Source organism: Mauremys reevesii, linkage group 12 (assembly GCF_016161935.1).
Source record: "Mauremys reevesii isolate NIE-2019 linkage group 12, ASM1616193v1, whole genome shotgun sequence".
In the NCBI taxonomy this organism is placed as follows: domain Eukaryota; kingdom Metazoa; phylum Chordata; order Testudines; family Geoemydidae; genus Mauremys; species Mauremys reevesii.
In genome coordinates this window covers 46,965,642-46,982,577 of record NC_052634.1, presented here as the reverse complement: position 1 = coordinate 46,982,577, position 16,936 = coordinate 46,965,642, and the positions used below count along the sequence as shown (strand labels likewise).

The 16,936-nt window shown below is 58.2% G+C and overlaps 3 non-coding genes across 3 annotated transcripts; all 3 read left to right on the top strand.

The window, feature by feature from the left end:
- Positions 1–217: 217 nt before the first annotated feature.
- On the top strand, positions 218–290 carry TRNAK-CUU. Its single transcript has one exon. It is a non-coding gene; the product is annotated as a tRNA-Lys (tRNA).
- Positions 291–2,582: 2,292 nt separating this feature from the next.
- On the top strand, positions 2,583–2,654 carry TRNAQ-CUG. The gene has a single exon. It is a non-coding gene; the product is annotated as a tRNA-Gln (tRNA).
- A 13,650-nt stretch (positions 2,655–16,304) lies between these two features.
- Positions 16,305–16,376, top strand: TRNAQ-UUG. Its single transcript has one exon. It is a non-coding gene; the product is annotated as a tRNA-Gln (tRNA).
- Positions 16,377–16,936: the final 560 nt, after the last annotated feature.

Sequence of the window (16,936 nt, the reverse complement as noted above, 5' to 3'; positions counted from 1 at the left end):
GGAGGCTCAGGCATGGGGGATTGGGGTGCAGCGGACGGACCGGCTGTCTAGGTGTGGAGATTTAGTCACACTGAGGCACAGGAGGGAGGAGGAGGAATCCTGCTGACAGGCAGTGGCTGTGCAGAAAAAGAGGAGGGGTTCCGGGGACATTTTTTGCCTCTTGTTTGCCTGCCTGCCTGCTCACTCTTGTGGTGAACGGTGAAGCTGGCCTCAACAAGCCCATGTAGCTCAGTTGGTAGAGCATCAGGCTCTTAATCTGAGGGTCCAGGGTTCAAGCCCCTGTCTGGGTGCTCAGCTTTTAAGTTGCCTTGTGTGCCAGGAGCCAAATGATTCCTGGCGCTTTCCACCAGCCACATGCGGATTCCCAGAAGCTGTGGCCATTTCCTGGGAAGGTTCCTTTCCTCAGGAATCAGGAGAGAGGCCACATCCACAGGAGCAGGCCTAGAACACGCAGTCTCTGGCTGGCAGGAAGCGCTGCGGGGCCAGGTGCTGAGAAAGCCCAGAGGGGGAGCAGCAGAGATGAGGGGAAGAGAGACAGAGAAGCAATGAGAACAGAGCACAAGTGTACAGGGGGTTCAGGTCCGGCTACTGTGGGGAACTTCCCTGGTTTACACACATGTCATAGGTTTTTTCCCCACTTTGAACTTTAGCGTTCACAAGATGGGGACCTGCATGGACTCCTCTAAACTAAAATCCTAGTTTAGATCTGGTTCTCGCTGCCACCAGTCAAGTTTTAAGTGTCTGACACACTCCTGTTCCCCAAAACTTTCCTGGGGAACACAGATCCCAACTTCCTTGGATCTTAACACAAAGGGAAATAATTCATTCCCCACCTTCTTCCCCTCCCTTGTCCTTGGGAGAGATACCTGGATTCATACTCCTTGAATCAAAACAAAGAGGGATTCACTTTTCCTCCTCCTTCCCCTGAAAATCCAAACAAGGGAAGAAATCACTCAGGTTCTAAAAGAAAAGATTTTATTAAAGAGAGAAAAAGTACACTATCTCTGTATTACCAGGATGCAAAAATACAGGGTCTAACTTAGAAGCCTGGAGAGGCTTTCCCCACCTCCTCCTTCCTCAGAAGAATCAAAGTAACAGCAAACAGAAATAAAGATATTTCTCCAGCAACCACACAATTGCAAATGCAGAAATTAATTAGAAGATTAATTCGCCTTTCTAATACTCACTATACTGGATAGTAGGAAATACTCCAGGAGAGCTTGAGACATGTCTGGCCTCTCTTAGATCCAAAGAGAGCACGGCAACTCAAACAAAGGGCACAGACAAAGCCTTCCCTCCACAGAGATTTGAAATTATCCTGTCCCTTGATTGGTCCTCTGGTCAGGTGTTCATCAGGTTACTGAGCTTGTTAACCCTTTACAGGTAAAAGAGACTTTAACCCTTAACTATCTGTTTATGACAACACGACCCTGGTGCAATTGGCCGGTGGAAGGATCTGAGTCCCCAGCCCCTTACCCAGAGGCTGCCTGACCCCAAGGAGGCTCTTTCTACTCTCCTGTGTGGCAGAGACCTCGTAACCCCAACAAGGCTGGGCTCAGGAATCCTGGGGGGTTTGATGACCCCCAATCTTGTCATGATCACTTGAACGGGGGCTACAGTGTCCCCACTCTGGGCACTTCCCTGACCCACTCCTCATTGCATGTGCTTCAAGCAAACACCATTTACTACCCAGCAATCAATGTAAAACATAAGGAAAGATGGGAAAGGAAAACACGTCACCCTGTTCTGTGGCGCAGGGAGATCACAACCAGCATCTCTGGAGGGTCACGGCAGGTCACAATCTCTCCCTCACATGTCCCAGGCCTCCTCTCCAGGCCCTGGCTGTGCTGCAGGGACACCACAGGCTGGACACTTGCTCTGGCAGTGGCCACACGCTCTAGGTGACAGGCCCCTTGTCCCCAGTGTCAGCCCCCATGTAGGGGATATGATCCCCCCACCCCCAAAAGTCTGGCCTGCAAGATCTCTTGACGGGTGGCATCTCCTTGCACTGGGCCTTCTGCCCAGGGTCCCCCTCGCTCTCCCACGCTGCTCACTGCACCCACCTCCAGCCCCAGTGCTGCTGCGGCTCTGCCTCCAGCTCCCTGGGCTGCTCCTCTGGCTCCGCTTGCTGCAGCTCTTCTCCCAGCACAGATCTGCTCCCTGGGCAGCTTCTACAGCTCGTGCTGCTGCGGCTCGGCTCCCAGCACAGATCTGCTCTGGTTCTCCCTGGCTGGTGCAGCTCTGCTCCCCGGCTCTTCTCGGGCTCCTGCTCTCTCCTTAGCTCCGCCCCACTCTGGCCCAGGCAGTTCCAGCTCCCACAGAGGATGGGACCCCCTGGCCTGGTGACTCCCTCATTACACTGTCCGGCCTGTCAGTGCGGCTAACTTGGAGCTTTGGCCTCTCCCCATTGCCCTGGGGACTGTCAGTCTCAGGGGCCTGATTTCCCATTGGCCCTTCGCCCTTCTATTGGTGCTGGGAACTAGCCAACTGAACCCCCACTAACTTTTAGTATGGGGCCAACAGTCCCTTACACAAGCCAGCCCTGTGAGGGTCACCGATGTGCAGAGAAAGCAACACAAGCTGGTCCCATGGTGTAACGGGCAGCACTCAGGACTCTGAATCCTGCAATCTGAGTTCAAATCTCAGTGGGACCTTGTGTTGGCTTGTGGTAAAGCTCTGGAGCTCCCAGTGCTCAATTTCCCTGTGTCCAGCTCTGCAAGAGCAAATCTTTCCCTTCCTGCTGGGTGACTTGCCCACAGGAGCCAGGTCTTGGGTGGTGAATGACCAAAATTGGTTGGGGCTCTAGAACTTGTTACCAGGTGGTTGGGATTCTTGCTGATTCACATGAGGCCCACAAGTTTGGTCATTGTGCTTGCAGCCACATGTTACCTCTTGTCCACCTGGCACTTGAAGGAAGGAGGGCCAGGGCCAGGCTTCACAGTCAGGGCTAGGCAGGAGGGAGGCAGAGTCCCAGGCTGGAGCCCAACACCTTTCCTCCTCTGGGCACCTGGAGCAGAGGCGGCTGGTGCTGACAGCTACAAGGGAAGGCTTAAAAGCCACAGAGCAACCAAGGGCAGGGCAAGAGGAGGAGAGAACCATGCGTATGTGTGGCCAGCAGACGGCCACAAAGACACCCGGGCAGCCTGCTCCCTGGCATGGCAAACACCCACTGAAGACGTGCTTAATCCACTTGCTGATCAGGAGGAAAACCTGTCAAAATCTGTGTGGGAGGAGAACCCAATTGGCTCGGAAGGAGCGAGGAAAACGAGTGAGTGAAAAAAATAACCAGAGAGAGAGAGAGAGAGAGAGTGAAAAGAACGTGAAAGGCAGAGAAAGAAAGAAAGGGAGAGAAAAAAACATTAGAAAAAGAAGGAAAGAAAGGAAGAGCATGAAAGGTAGAGGGGAAAGAAGAAAGCAACAACATACAAGCTAGAGAAGGAAAGGAATGAAAAAGAACGAATGAACCACAAGCACTAGTTGAAGCTGGAATGGGACAGTCAGAGAAAGGACAGACTGACCTGTTAAGTAAGGTTGCACCCCAGATTCTCTATGTTGGGGGCACAGGCCTCCCATTTCTGTCCTGGCCCTGCTTGGGGGGACCATCCATAGGTGCCATGGGTGGCAAGTTTGTAGAAATTTTGGTGGTGCCCAGAACTCGCCCCCCCCCAACTCCACCCCCCAAACTCTGCCCCCACCTGCCTAAGGCTCTGGGCGGGGTTTCGGGGGGGAGGTATGGGGTGCAGGTCCTGGGCTAGGGATTGGGGTGCTGGTTTTGGGTTGGTGTTTGGGTGCAGGCTCTGGGGTGGGGGTGGGGGTGTCGGACGGGGTGAGGGGTGCAGGCTCTGGGAGGAAGTTTGGGTGCTGGGTGCAGGCTCCGGGCTGGGGCAGGGCATGGGTGTGCAGGAGGGGGTGAGGGGTGCAGGCTCTGGGAGGGAGTTTGGGTTCAGGCTCCGGGCTGGGGCAGGGCATGGGTGTGCAGGAGGATGAGGGGTGCTGGCTTTGGTACAGAGTTTGGGTGCAGGCTCTGGGCTGGGGGCATTGGACGGGGGCGGTGGGGCAGGCTCTGGGAGGGAGTTGGGGGATAGGAGGGAGTGCGAGGGTGAGGGTTGTGGGGCTCAGGATGCGGGGTTCATGCTGTGGGGGGGCTCAGGGCTAGGGCAGAGGGGTGAGGGCTGTGGGGCTGAGGATGAGGGTTCATGCTGTGGGGGTCAGGGATGGGGTAGAGGATCAGGGTGCAGGGGATGAGGGCTCTGGCTGGGGCTTGGGGATGAGGGGTTCATGATGCAGGAGGGCTCAGGGCTAGGCAGAGGTTTGGGGTGTGGGGTGAGGATGAGGGGTTCATGCTGCGCAGGGGGCTCAGGGCTGGGGCTGAGGATTAGGGTGCGGGGGGATGAGGGGTTCATCCTGCGGGGGGGGGCTCAGGGCTGGGGCTGAGGATTAGGGTGCGGGGGATGAGGGCTCTGGCTGGGGCTGAGGGTTTGGGGCATTGGGGAGGCTCAGGGTGAGGGCGGAAGGGCAGGGTAAGGGCAGCCTGCCTTGCCATTAGTGGAGGGCAGGCGCTAGGACCCTGCGGCAGCAGATCTCCCGCAGCACAGAGCAGGCAGGGGAGAGGCTCGTGCTGCTTTCTGTCAGGCAGGGACGCGGGCTGGGCGGGGGGGCGGGGGGGGCACGCAGGGCAGGGAGAGGCCCGCGGGGGCTGGGGCCCAATCCAGGCAGGGCCGGGGGAGAGACCCAGCTCCAAATATTGCTGGAGCAGGGCCCCCAGCCCTGAATATTCCTGGAGCCCGGGCACCGCACACAGATATAACCTGCCGCCCATGATAGGTGCCTACTGGCACCCCCATGCTCCGAGGAGGGGACAAGCCCCCCCATACCCTCCCCTTGGGACACGGGCTCTCCCCAATCCTGACCCCCTTCCTGCACGCTCCTGGGAATGGGGGGAAGGTGGGGGGGGGAAGCTGTGTGCTGAGCAGCACCGTGGGTGTCTCTCTCTGGGGCGAAGGAAGAGGATATTTTTTGTACCAGAAGGAAAGAGCAGGGGGCAGGGGCGTTTGTGGAGCCGGGGCGCACACCAGAGAGAGGAACTGAACACAGCCCAGCGTGAGCCCAGTGCCAGTTGGAGCTGAGATGCCCGCACCTGGAGGATCATCACCAGAACCTGCCTTGATGGTGCCGTCCATCACCGCTCCCACATGGAGCTTCCTGCCTAGACCTCCCTGGACGAGGTGAGGTGGTGCATTGGCAAAGGGGGTGGTTTGAGCAGGGTTCTGTGTGTGTGTGTGTGTGTGTGTGTCTAATTTTGGGAAGTGAAGTCACAAACTGCTGGGGCTGGTTTCCTATTGGTGTGACCGATTTTTGCAAAGCTTCCCCCCCCCCATCTTCTTTTGGCACTAGGGCTTTCTGCGCTGCCGTTGACAAGGCAGAATCAGGGCCCCCGTTGTGCCAGGGGCTGCACAAACACAGAGACAGTCCCTGCCCCAGCTGAGATCAGGCCCCGTTGGGCCAGGCGCTGCCCAGACACAGCAAGATACAGGCCATGCCCCAGAGAGTTTACAGGCTCCACACCCAAAAAGTGGGAGGAGAAACTGAGGCCCAGGGTCAAACAGCAGCACTGAGAATAAAACCCAGGAGTCCTGGCTCCTCCTGCTCTAACCACTAGACCCCACTCTGCTCCCAGAGTTGGGGACAGAACCGAGGAGTCCTGGCTCCCCAAAAGGGTGGGAGTGGGGTCTAGTGGTTAGAGGAAAGGAAGATGGGTGTCAGGACTCCTAGGTTCCAGTCCCAGCACTGGGGTTAGAGTGGAGTCTTGCACATTAGCACTGATGGGGCTGGGAGCCAGGACTCCTGGGTTCTTTCCATCCCCCCGAAACCACCTTGCACAGCAGGAGGGGGCTGGGCAGGAAGTGATGATGGGGTGAAAACTACCAAGAAATGCAAATCCTCGAAGGAGCCTGTGCCAGGAACCGGGTGGTGCAGAAACCACGGCCGGCCCCCCCTCCCCACCTCTGATCCCCCCTTGGCTGGCACTGGATCGTGCCCCCTGTGCCCCCCCAATCCACCCCCTGTGGGCCCTGGGGGGCAGGGAAAAGCCATGGTGCTGGGCCCCCCATCCAATTGAAGTATTCAGTGTTGCAGAGACCCAAGGTGTGTGCACAGAGTGGGGATGGAGTGTGTGTGTGTGGGTGGATGGATGAATGGATTGATTTTTGCATGTGTTTGTGCATGTGTGTTTTTCTGTAAGGGTTTTGTGTATGGGGGGGTGTTATTACAGCTGTGGGGGTTGTGTTTGTGGCTGTGCAAGTGTGTGTGTTCATGTGGCTGGATTTGTGCATGTGTTTGCATCTGTTAGCAGTTGTGTTGATGTTGGCTGGATTTGTGCATGTGTTTGTGTATATTAGCAAGTGTGTGTGTGTGTGGTTGGATTCATGGATGTGTTTGTGTATGTTTGCAATTGTGTGTGTGTGTGTGTGTGTGTGTGTGCATGATCTGCTGCCCTCTTTCGGCGCAACAATCGTTTCTCTGTATGTCACAGCCCCCATACCGTCGATCCCGGTGGTGATTTCCCCATCTTACAAGGGCTGGCTGGCCTGACCCTTCTCCCCTCTGCGGAGTGTGGCGGGGGCTGCAGTTCACCCCCTGGGGGCAGGAGTGCCAAGGTGCAGGCACTGGGCTCCGATGCACCTGGAGAGCAGCTCAGGTGAGGCAGGGCAGGGCGTGTGGTGTCCGTTCTGTGTTGCCTGGTGCTGGGCCGTTGCACAATCCCTAGCCACGCCGCACAGCGCACCCCGAGAGGGGGCAGGGGGCCAAGCAGATGATCCAGCACGAGGGGGGAGAGGATGTGTGGTTGGGGGGAGGAAAAGCCTTGGGCTGCACTGGGGGAGCGCAGAGCAGGGGTGACACCCCAGAAACCTGCAGCAAAGGGATGGACAGGTGGGGTGGGTGGATAGAAGAGGCAGCGGGACTAAAATCTAAAAGGGGAGTGTGGGGTCTGGTGGTCAGAACAGGGAAGGGGGGTTGCTGGTCAGAATTCCTGGGTTCTATCTCCAGCCCTGGGAGGGGAGTGGGGTCCAGTGGTTAGGGTGTGTGTCGGGGGGGAGCCAGGACTCCTGGGTTCTCTCCCTGGCTCTGACTCTCTCTTGTGCAATCCCTCGGCAGTTACCCAACTCGCCAGCTTGTGGGAGCGAGGGGCTGGGGCCGGGTTGTGACACGGCCCAGAGTCCTGTACTGCCCCTTTGTTACCCAACCGGGGCAGGGTGGGGGATGGCCTGGGAGACCCGCTAAGAAAGGCGCTTCTGGTGGGTCTGTGTGTGGGTCACGCTGCCCCCAGCTGGATAGACCCCCTCTAGGTCAGAACCAGTCTCAGCCCGGGTCAGACCCTAGGAGCCCAGCCCCCTCTGTCGCCACGGCCATGTCTATTGGTCTCCTGGAAAGGTCCATTCTCATGGGTAGCTGTCCAGTGGCAGTGAGTTCCACAGGCCTCGGCACACGCTGTGTGGGGCAGGAGGTCCTTGTGTTGGGAGCAGTGGGAGTGAACTGTGTGCGGTTGTGTCTCTGAGCACAATTGCGAATATTCTGGTGTGTGTGTGTGATTGTGAGTGTGGCTGGGGGTGTGATTGTTTCTCTCTTTGGGGGTTGGGCTAGCATGCCCCTCTGGGTGTGTTGTGTGTGAGTGTTCTTGGGATTGTGTGAGTCCCTTTGTGAGTGTGTGTGTGTGTGTCACTTGCTGCAGGATACAAAATCCTGCAAAGCCATTTCCTACTGGTTAGCCCAGCAACACACTGATATAAACAGTGTCACAGATGCACACACACATACAGAGGGACACACACGTCTCTCCTGGGCCAGCTTAGACAATTTCCCATCACGACCGGGCACAGTGCTGGTGCCCCCACACGGGGGTGGGCAGCGAACGGGGGGGGGGCAGATGTGCTGGATTCAGAAGGAAGCACTTTGGGAAAATCAGTCACGGCCCTTAGCAGAGCTGGGACACCAACTCAGTGACCCCTGCACCACCCTGGGAGGGGAGTGGGGTCTAGTGGTCAGAGCAGGAGGGGGCTGGGCACCAGGACCCCTGGGTTCTACCCCTGGCTCTGGGAGTGGAGGGGGTCTAGAACAGGGGGAGTGGGAGCCAGGACTCCTGGGTTCCATAGGGGAGACTGTTTTTTCCTGGGCTCCCCTCCCTAGAGATCCCAGCCCAGCCCCCTAGTGGAGAGTGAGTGGGAGCAGGGGAAGTTGCTCTCCCACTTCAGAAACATGATTCAACCCCCCCCGCCATGGGCTGTGACATCATGGACCCCTCCCTCCCCAAGGCAGACAATAGAAGCCCCGCCCCACCAGAGAAGGGGGGGGTCTAATTGCACCCACAACAATCCCACTCATGGTTGCAAAGAAACCCCCACATCCCCACAAACCACCGCTAGGACAGGATCTACCGCCCCCCAGAGAGCCCCGGCCCCGCCCCCCTCCGGCTCCTGACACGAACTCCCGTGGCCCGGGTCTCGGCCTGGCCCTGCGCCTGCCCCGCAGCGCCACGCCCCAGCGCCCCGCCTGCTTCTCCCTTGGCCTCGGCTCTCCCACTCAGGGGCGGGGCTGTTGGATGGAGCCATATGGAAATACGGGGGAGGGGCAGGGCTGAGAGCCAGGACTCCTGGGTTCTCCCCCAGCTCTGGGAGGGGAGTGGGACTAGAGGGTAGAGTGGGGGAGGGGTTGGGGTGCCTGCTGCCCTCACGGTGACCAGCAGAGCCCCCTGCCGCTTGCCGCCCCAACCAGGCGCTGGGTGTGCTGGTGCCAGGAGCCGCCCCTGGTTCCAGCCCCTCTGCCCAGGCAGCTCCCCCAGCCTGACACACACACCCAGCCCCTGCACCCGCCCCACCCCAGGGCTCCTCAGCCCAGAGGGGAGCCCCCCGGCTGAGTGGGGAATCAGAACCCCCCGAAATTACCCTGGGACCAGCATGATCTGCCTCCGCCCTGCCCTGCTCCGCATGTATTCGGAGTCAGTCAGTTTCCCTGTCCCACCATGTGTCCTGCCATGTGTCTCTTCTCCTCCCCAGTTCCCTCCAAACCAGTCCATTTCCACTGCACCCCGGGCTGGGTCTCTGCCAACCCCCCTTCTCCCCTCCTGCCCCCAATATCTCCCTGCCCCTACAGGTCTATAGGGCTGGATCCCTCCCTCCCCCCTTCTTCCCTCATTTCCTGCCTCTTTGGGTCTATGGAGATGGGTGTCTCCTCTGCCATCCCCTCTCCTGCCCCCATATCCCGCTGCCTCTAGGGGTCTATGGGGCTGGGTCTCTCCTCCATCCTCCCCTACCCCCAATATCCCTCTGGGGCTCTGTGGGGCTGGGGCTGGGGCTCTCCCTGCCCCTGTGCTCCCCTGCACACGATGTCCTGGGAGTGACTCAGATTCCTGGCCCAACATTTCACACACCCCACCCCCCCCCCCCAAGTCTCCCACCACCCCACCCCCAATATCCTGCACCCCACGCGGGGTGTCTGCCAATCCCTAATCTCCCCTCCTAACCCCAAGATCCCCTGCCCCTGCAGGTCTATGGGGCTGGGTCTCTCCCTCCCCTCTCCCCCCATCCCCTCATCCCTTCCCCCAATAGCTCCCTGCCCCAGTCTGTCTATGGGGCTGGGTCTCTCCCTGAAGCCCCGCCCCCAGCGCGGGGCTCACAGACAATCCCCGCCCAGCGGCTGTGACGTGCGGTGACGTGTTCACTCCCTGCAGGCGACTCATTCACTGGAGACCAAAACGACAGAAGGTGTCACGTGTCCGTGGGCGGGGTTATGCAGATGAGCCGTGTCTGGCGGCAGGACGGAGAGCAGCGAGAGGAACCGAAGGAGCCCGGCGGAGAGAATTCTCTGCGTGTGGACAGAATCCGGTGTGGGGAGTTCGTGCTGTGGGTGCCTGCACCGGAGTCACTTCGGGGCAGTGATTGCCACTGAGCTACGTAGTGACCAAAGGCGTGTGAATGGGGTGTGGTGGCCGGGAGCAGCTCCTGGTGAAAAGGTGCCTCTCACTCCCGACCCGCAGCCCCTGCTATCCAGTCCTGACCTGCAGACTCACAGCTCTGCCGGTGCCCCTCACTCCCGACCCGCAGCCCCTGCTATCCAGTCCTGACCTGCAGACTCACAGCTCTGCCGGTGCCCCTCACTCCCGACCCGCAGCCCCTGCTATCCCAGTCCTGACCTCCAGACCCACAGCTCTGCCGGTGCCCCTCACTCCCGACCCGCAGCCCCTGCTATCCAGTCCTGACCTGCAGACTCACAGCTCTGCCGGTGCCCCTCACTCCCGACCCGCAGCCCCTGCTATCCAGTCCTGACCTGCAGACTCACAGCTCTGACGTTTCCCCTCACTCCCGACCCGCAGCCCCTTCTATCCCAGTCCTTACCTGCAGACACACAGCTCTCCCGGTGCCCCTCACTCCCGACCCGCAGCCCCCGCTATCCCAGTCCTGACCTCCAGACCCACAGCTCGGCCGGTTCCCCTCACTCCCGACCCGCAGCCCCCACTATCCCATTCCTGACCTGCAGACTCACAGCTCTGCCAGTGCTCCTCACTCCCGACCCGCAGCCCCCGCTATCCCAGTCCTGACCTCCAGACCCACAGCTCTCCCGGTGCCCCTCACTCCCGACCCGCAGCCCCTGCTATCCCAGTCCTGACCTGCAGACCCACAGCTCTCCCGGTGCCCCTCACTCCTGACTCGCAGCCCCCACTATCCCAGTCCTGACCTGCAGACTCACAGCTCTGCCGGTGCCCCTCACTCCCACCCGCAGCCCCTGGTATCCAGTCCTGACCTGCAGACCCAGAGCTCTGCCGGTGCCCCTCACTCCCGACCCGCAGCCCCTGCTATCCAGTCCTGACCTGCAGACTCACAGCTCTGCCGGTGCCCCTCACTCCCGACCCGCAGCCCCTGCTATCCCAGTCCTGACCTGCAGACCCACAGTTCTGCCGGTGCCCCTCACTCCCGACCCGCAGCCAAGCGAAACCAGTCCTGACCTCCAGACCCACAGCTCTGCCGGTGCCCCTCACTCCCGACCCGCAGCCCCTGCTATCCAGTCCTGACCTGCAGACCCACAGCTCTGCCGGTGCCCCTCACTCCCGACCCGCAGCCCCCGCTATCCCAGTCCTGACCTCCAGACCCACAGCTCTGCCGGTGCCCCTCACTCCCGACCCGCAGCCCCTGCTATCCAGTCCTGACCTGCAGACCCAGAGCTCTGCCGGTGCCCCTCACTCCCGACCCGCAGCCTCGGATATCCAGTCCTGACCTGCAGACCCACAGCTCTGCGGGTGCCCCTCACTCCCGACCCTCAGCCCCGCTATCCCAGTCCTGACCTCCAGACCAACAGCTCTGCTGGTGCCCCTCACTCCCGACCCGCAGCCCCTGCTATCCCAGTCCTGACCTGCAGACTCACAGGTCTGCCGGTGCCCCTCACTCCCGACCCGCAGCCCCTGCTATCCAGTCCTGACCTCCAGACCCACAGCTCTGCCCGTGCCCCTCACTCCCGACCTGCAGCCCCCGCTATCCCAGTCCTGACCTCCAGACCCACAGCTCTGCCGGTGCCCCTCACTCCCGACCCGCAGCCCTCGCTATCCCAGTCCTGACCGCCAGACCCACAGCTCTGCCGGTGCCCCTCACTCCCGACCCGCAGCCCCCGCTATCCCAGTCCTGACCTCCAGACCCACAGCTCTGCCGGTGCCCCTCACTCCCGACCCGCAGCCCCCACTATCCTATTCCTGACCTGCAGACTCACAGCTCTGCCAGTGCCCCTCACTCCCGACCCGCAGACCCCGCTATCCCAGTCCTGACCTCCAGACCCACAGCTCTACCGGTGCCCCTCACTCCCGACCCGCAGCCCCTGCTATCCCAGTCCTGACCTGCAGACCCACAGCTCTGCTGGTGCCCCTCCCTCCCGACCCGCAGCCCCCACTATCCCAGTCCTGACCTGCAGACCCAGAGCTCTGCCGGTGCCCCTCACTCCTGACCCGCAGCCCCTGCTATCCCAGTCCGGACCTGCAGCCTCACAGCTCTGCCGGTGCCCCTCACTCCCGACCCGCAGCCCCCGCTATCCAGTCCTGACCTGCAGCCTCACAGCTCTGCCGGTGCCCCTCACTCCCGACCCGCAGCCCCCACTATCCCAGTCCTGACCTGCAGACTCACAGCTCTGCCGGTGCCCCTCACTTCCGACCCGCAACCCCTGCTATCTCAGTCCTGACCTGCAGACCCACAGCTCTGCCGGTGCCCCTCACTCCCGACCCGCAGCCCCCGCTATCCCAGTCCTGACCTCCAGACCCACAGCTCTGCCGGTGCCCCTCACTCCCGACCCGCAGCCCCTGCTATCCAGTCCTGACCTGCAGACCCACAGCTCTGCCCGTGCCCCTCACTCCCGACCCGCAGCCCCCACTATCCCAGTCCTGACCTCCAGACCCACAGCTCTGCCGGTGCCCCTCACTCCCGACCCGCAGCCCCTGCTATCCAGTCCTGACCTGCAGACCCAGAGCTCTGCCGGTGCCCCTCACTCCCAACCCGCAGCCCCCGCTATCCAGTCCTGACCTCCAGACCCACAGCTCTGCGGGTGCCCCTCACTGCCGACCCTCAGCCCCCGCTATCCCAGTCCTGACCTCCAGACCCACAGCTCTGCTGGTGCCCTCACTCCCGACCCGCAGCCCCTGCTATCCCAGTCCTGACCTGCAGACTCACAGGTCTGCCGGTGCCCCTCACTCCCGACCCGCAGCCCCTGCTATCCAGTCTTGACCTGCAGACCGACAGCTCTGCCGGTGCCCCTCACTCCCGACCCACAGCCCCCGCTATCCCAGTCCTGACCTCCAGACCCACAGCTCTGCCGGTACCCCTCACTCCCGACCCGCAGCCCCCACTATCCCAGTCCTGACCTGCAGACTCACAGCTCTGCCGGTGTCCCTCACTCCCAACCCGCCGCCCCCTGGGCTTCCCCCAGCTCTACCAGTGCCCCTCACTCCCGACCCGCAACCCCTGCCATCCCATTCCTGACCTCCTGTGACGTTATGAGTGTAATATAATATTTCATTGAAAGGTGAAAGGGCTAGAAAGAGTTAATCAACTCACCTCACCCACTGACCTGACCCATGGGTGAACCTTAAGGACTGGTTAGGAAGATCTGTAAATGAATAGAGCTTTGAAATGCAAGTCTGCATTGTTAGAGGTAGAAGGGGAGATGTTTGCTCAGGGCTTGTGATGTCAGCAAACAAGTCTTGTCTATTGCTGTAGTTTTAATTCAAAGATCAAAAAAGGAATATTAATATTTATGATGATACTTGAGTGAAATAGTATTATTGTCTCTGTGTCTCTTTGAAGGTTGTGCTAACCTGGATCTGAACTGTTTAATGGGTAAATTACCCTGTGCTAATTGCCAGGATGTTTGGGAGAAGGAGTTAAGCCTGTTGTTTTCTCAGGCTGAAAGGCTGCTGGAAATGTATAAGAACCGTGGGACATAATCCTGCTTCATCTCAGATCTGCTTTGGGTTTCAAGAGGGGGAAACCTTAAGCCGTAAGGATTGAGATCCCAAGTCATTGACTGGAGTCACCCTGAATATGGACATTGGACTATAATCTCTCAACTATTTCTAAAAGGTCTTTTGGCAACTACAAGCTCATCTCTGCTATGCATCTGAACCTCAAGAATTGACTTCAAGTCTGTCTGTATATTGATCTTTTAAGCAACACTCTCTCTCTTTTCTTTTTTAATAAATTTTAGCTTAGTTAATAAGAGTTGTCTATAGCATGTATTTGGGGTAAGATCTAAGTTATAATTGAACCTGGGTAGGTGGCTGATCCTTTGGGATTGGAAGAACCTTTTCTTTGATATAATGAGATAAGATTTTCAGGAATCATCATCATATCTGACGAGTGTCGTGACGGAGGCCTGAGGCTGGGCACTTTAAGGGAACTGCGTGGTTTGGACTTCTGAGTAACCAGTGAGGTGCTACAGAAGCTGTTTTGTGCTGGTTGGTAAATCTAAGTATTAGAATAACCACCAGCGTTTGGGGTTTGTCTGCCCCGTTTTGTTTGCAGTTCACCCTGATTGAGTGACCTCAGCTGGCTCCCACGGGCAGCACCGTCACACTGCTCCTTTCTAGTCACACTTTCTACACATCTAACATTAGTGTATAATGTAATACAGATCTATCCCAACACCTGCTGGAGGTCCTCTGGTAAGGCGGATTCAGCGGCATGCCTGCTGAAGGTCTGCCGGTCCCGCGCCTTCGGCGTAACCACCACCGAATTGCCGCTGCAGCCGCGGGACTGGCAGAGCTCCTGCAGGCATGACGCCTAATCCGCATTACCAGGGGACCTCCTGCAGGCAGGCTGCCAAAGGCAGTGACCGGCAGGCCACCCCCCGCAGCTTGCTGCACTGGTGCCTGGACCCGCCCCTGTCCCTGACCCAGGGCAGAAGATATTGGAAGCTGAACAGCCAGAGCTTGCAAGATAAAGGAGCAGGGGGTGAGGCCTGGCGGTGTTGGCAGAACGGGAAAGCATCAGAGGGCTCTGTGGTTACCAGGGGGATTGGTGGGAGTTGGTGAGGGAGGAGTTGGCGGCTTTGTTCCAGCAGTCGGGCAAACACCACAACATTAAAGAAACCAACAGTGCCAAGTCCTGCAGCGTCGCCCGTGGGATTTCCACAAGAGCATCCAGGCAGGGGAGCCAGTCAGTGTGTGACTGTACGATCGGATCAAGCGACAGCTGCCCGAGTTCCAGGAGATGAGGCTGCAGTTGGCCGATATGAGCGGGAGCACCGAGTGAAGGGAGGGGCGGCCTCCCCTGACATTTTTGCAGCCTGCAGGGAATGGAGATCAAGCAGGGGGATGGGGGAGACTCAGGGCAGGACTCGCGGATCTGATAGTGCAGGAATCAATCCTGAACCACTTAAAGGAGGGGAAAGTGATCAGGAACAGTCAGCATGGATTCACCAAGGGCAAGTCATGCCTGACTAACCTAATTGCCTTCTATGACGAGCTAACCGGCTCTGTGGATGAGGGGAAAGCAGTGGATGTGCTATTTCTGGATTTTAGCAAAGCTTTTGATACAGTCTCCCACAGTATTCTTGCCAGCAAGTTAAAGAAGTCTGGGCTGGATGAATGGACGGTAAGGTGGATAGAAAACTGGCTAGATGGTCGGGCTCAACGGGTACTGATCAATGGTTCCATGTCTAGTTGGCAGCCGGTATCAAGTGGAGTGCCCCAAGGGTCAGTGCTGGGGCCGGTTTTGTTCAATATCTTCATTAACGATCTGGAGGATGGTGTGGACTGCACCCTGAGCAAGTTTGCAGATGACACTAAACTGGGAGGAGTGGTTGATATGCTGGAGGGTAGGGATAGGATACAGAGGGACCTAGACAAATTAGAGGATTGGGCCAAAAGAAATATGATGAGGTTCACCAAGGACAAGTGCAGAGTCCTGCACTTAGGACGGAAGAATCCCCGTGCACTGCTACAGACTAGGGACCGAATGGCTGGGTAGCAGTTCTGCAGAAAAGGACCTAGGGGTTACGGTAGACGAAAAGCTGAATATGAGTCAACAGTGTGCCCTTGTTGCCAAGAAGGCTAATGGCATTTTGGGTTGTATAAGTAGGGGCATTTCCAGCAGATCAAGGGATGTGATCATTCCTCTCTACTCAGCACTGGTGAGGCCTCATTTGGAGTACTGTGTCCAGTTTTGGGCCCCACACTACAAGAAGGATGTGGATAAATTGGAGAGAGTCCAGCGGAGGGCAACAAAAATGATTAGGGGGCTGGAACACATGACTTATGAGGAGAGGCTGAGGGAACTGGGATTGTTTAGTCTGCAGAAGAGAAGAATGAGGGGGGATTTGATAGCTGCTTTCAACTACCTGAAAGGGGGTTCCAAAGAGGATGGATCTAGACTGTTCTCAGTGGTAGAAGATGACAGAACAAGGAGTAATGGTCTCAAGTTGCAGAGGGGGAGGTTTAGGTTGGATATTAGGAAAAACTTTTTCACTAGTAGGGTGGTGAAGAACTGGAATGGGTTACCTAGGGAGGTGGTGGAATCTCCTTCCTTAGAGGTTTTTAAGGTCTGGCTTGACAAAGCCCTGGCTGGGATGATTTAGTTGGGTTTGGTCCTGCTTTGAGCAGGGGGTTGGACTAGATACCTCCTGAGGTCCCTTCCAACCCTGAGATTCTATGATTCTATGACCACAGTTGCTGGAGGAGGAGAGAGAGTCCTGTGAGAGGAAGCTGCTGGTGGGAAGTAATAAGTGCAGAGTGCAAACCCGCCAAGAGTCACAGGGATCTAGAAAATAAAACAGCAGCAGGTCCCATGGTGTAATGGGCAGCACTCAGGACTTTGAATCCTGGAATCTGAGTTCAAATCTCAGTGGGACCTTCTGAAGATATGTTGATTTGCTGCAAACCCTTAGAATCCCCCCTGTTCAGGCACCCCTGGGGCCCTGCACTTCACACGGCTCTCCCTGATTTCAGCTGTTAGTGAGGGAGCCTCACTGCTAGCGCAGACTGGGCAGTTTCTTGCATGGGAGACACTGTCCCAAAGCAGGACTAATGCTTAGAGCTGCTTCTCAGTGATTTCAGATCTGTTGGTCTGCAGCAAGACTCTACGTTGAGTCTTAACCAGCTCTGTTATTACACAGAGAAGAACAAAAGGGTCAAATGGGGCCTGGAACCCTTAAGAAGGATCCACCCCACCGAGTACAACACTTGTCGCTACCTGCTCTTAACCCCACTGAGAATGTTTTGGGGTCACTCCTTGGCTTTATCAACCTAGGGAACTGGGAGACTAGGAATTAACAGTCCTCCCAGTGGGCCAATAATGTCACTCATACTGCCCAGAACCCGCCCCCCAAAACTCTGCCCCTCACCTGCCTAAGGCTCTGGGAGGGAGTTTGGGTGGGGGGAGGAGGTCTAGGGTGCAGGCCTTGGGCTGGGGCT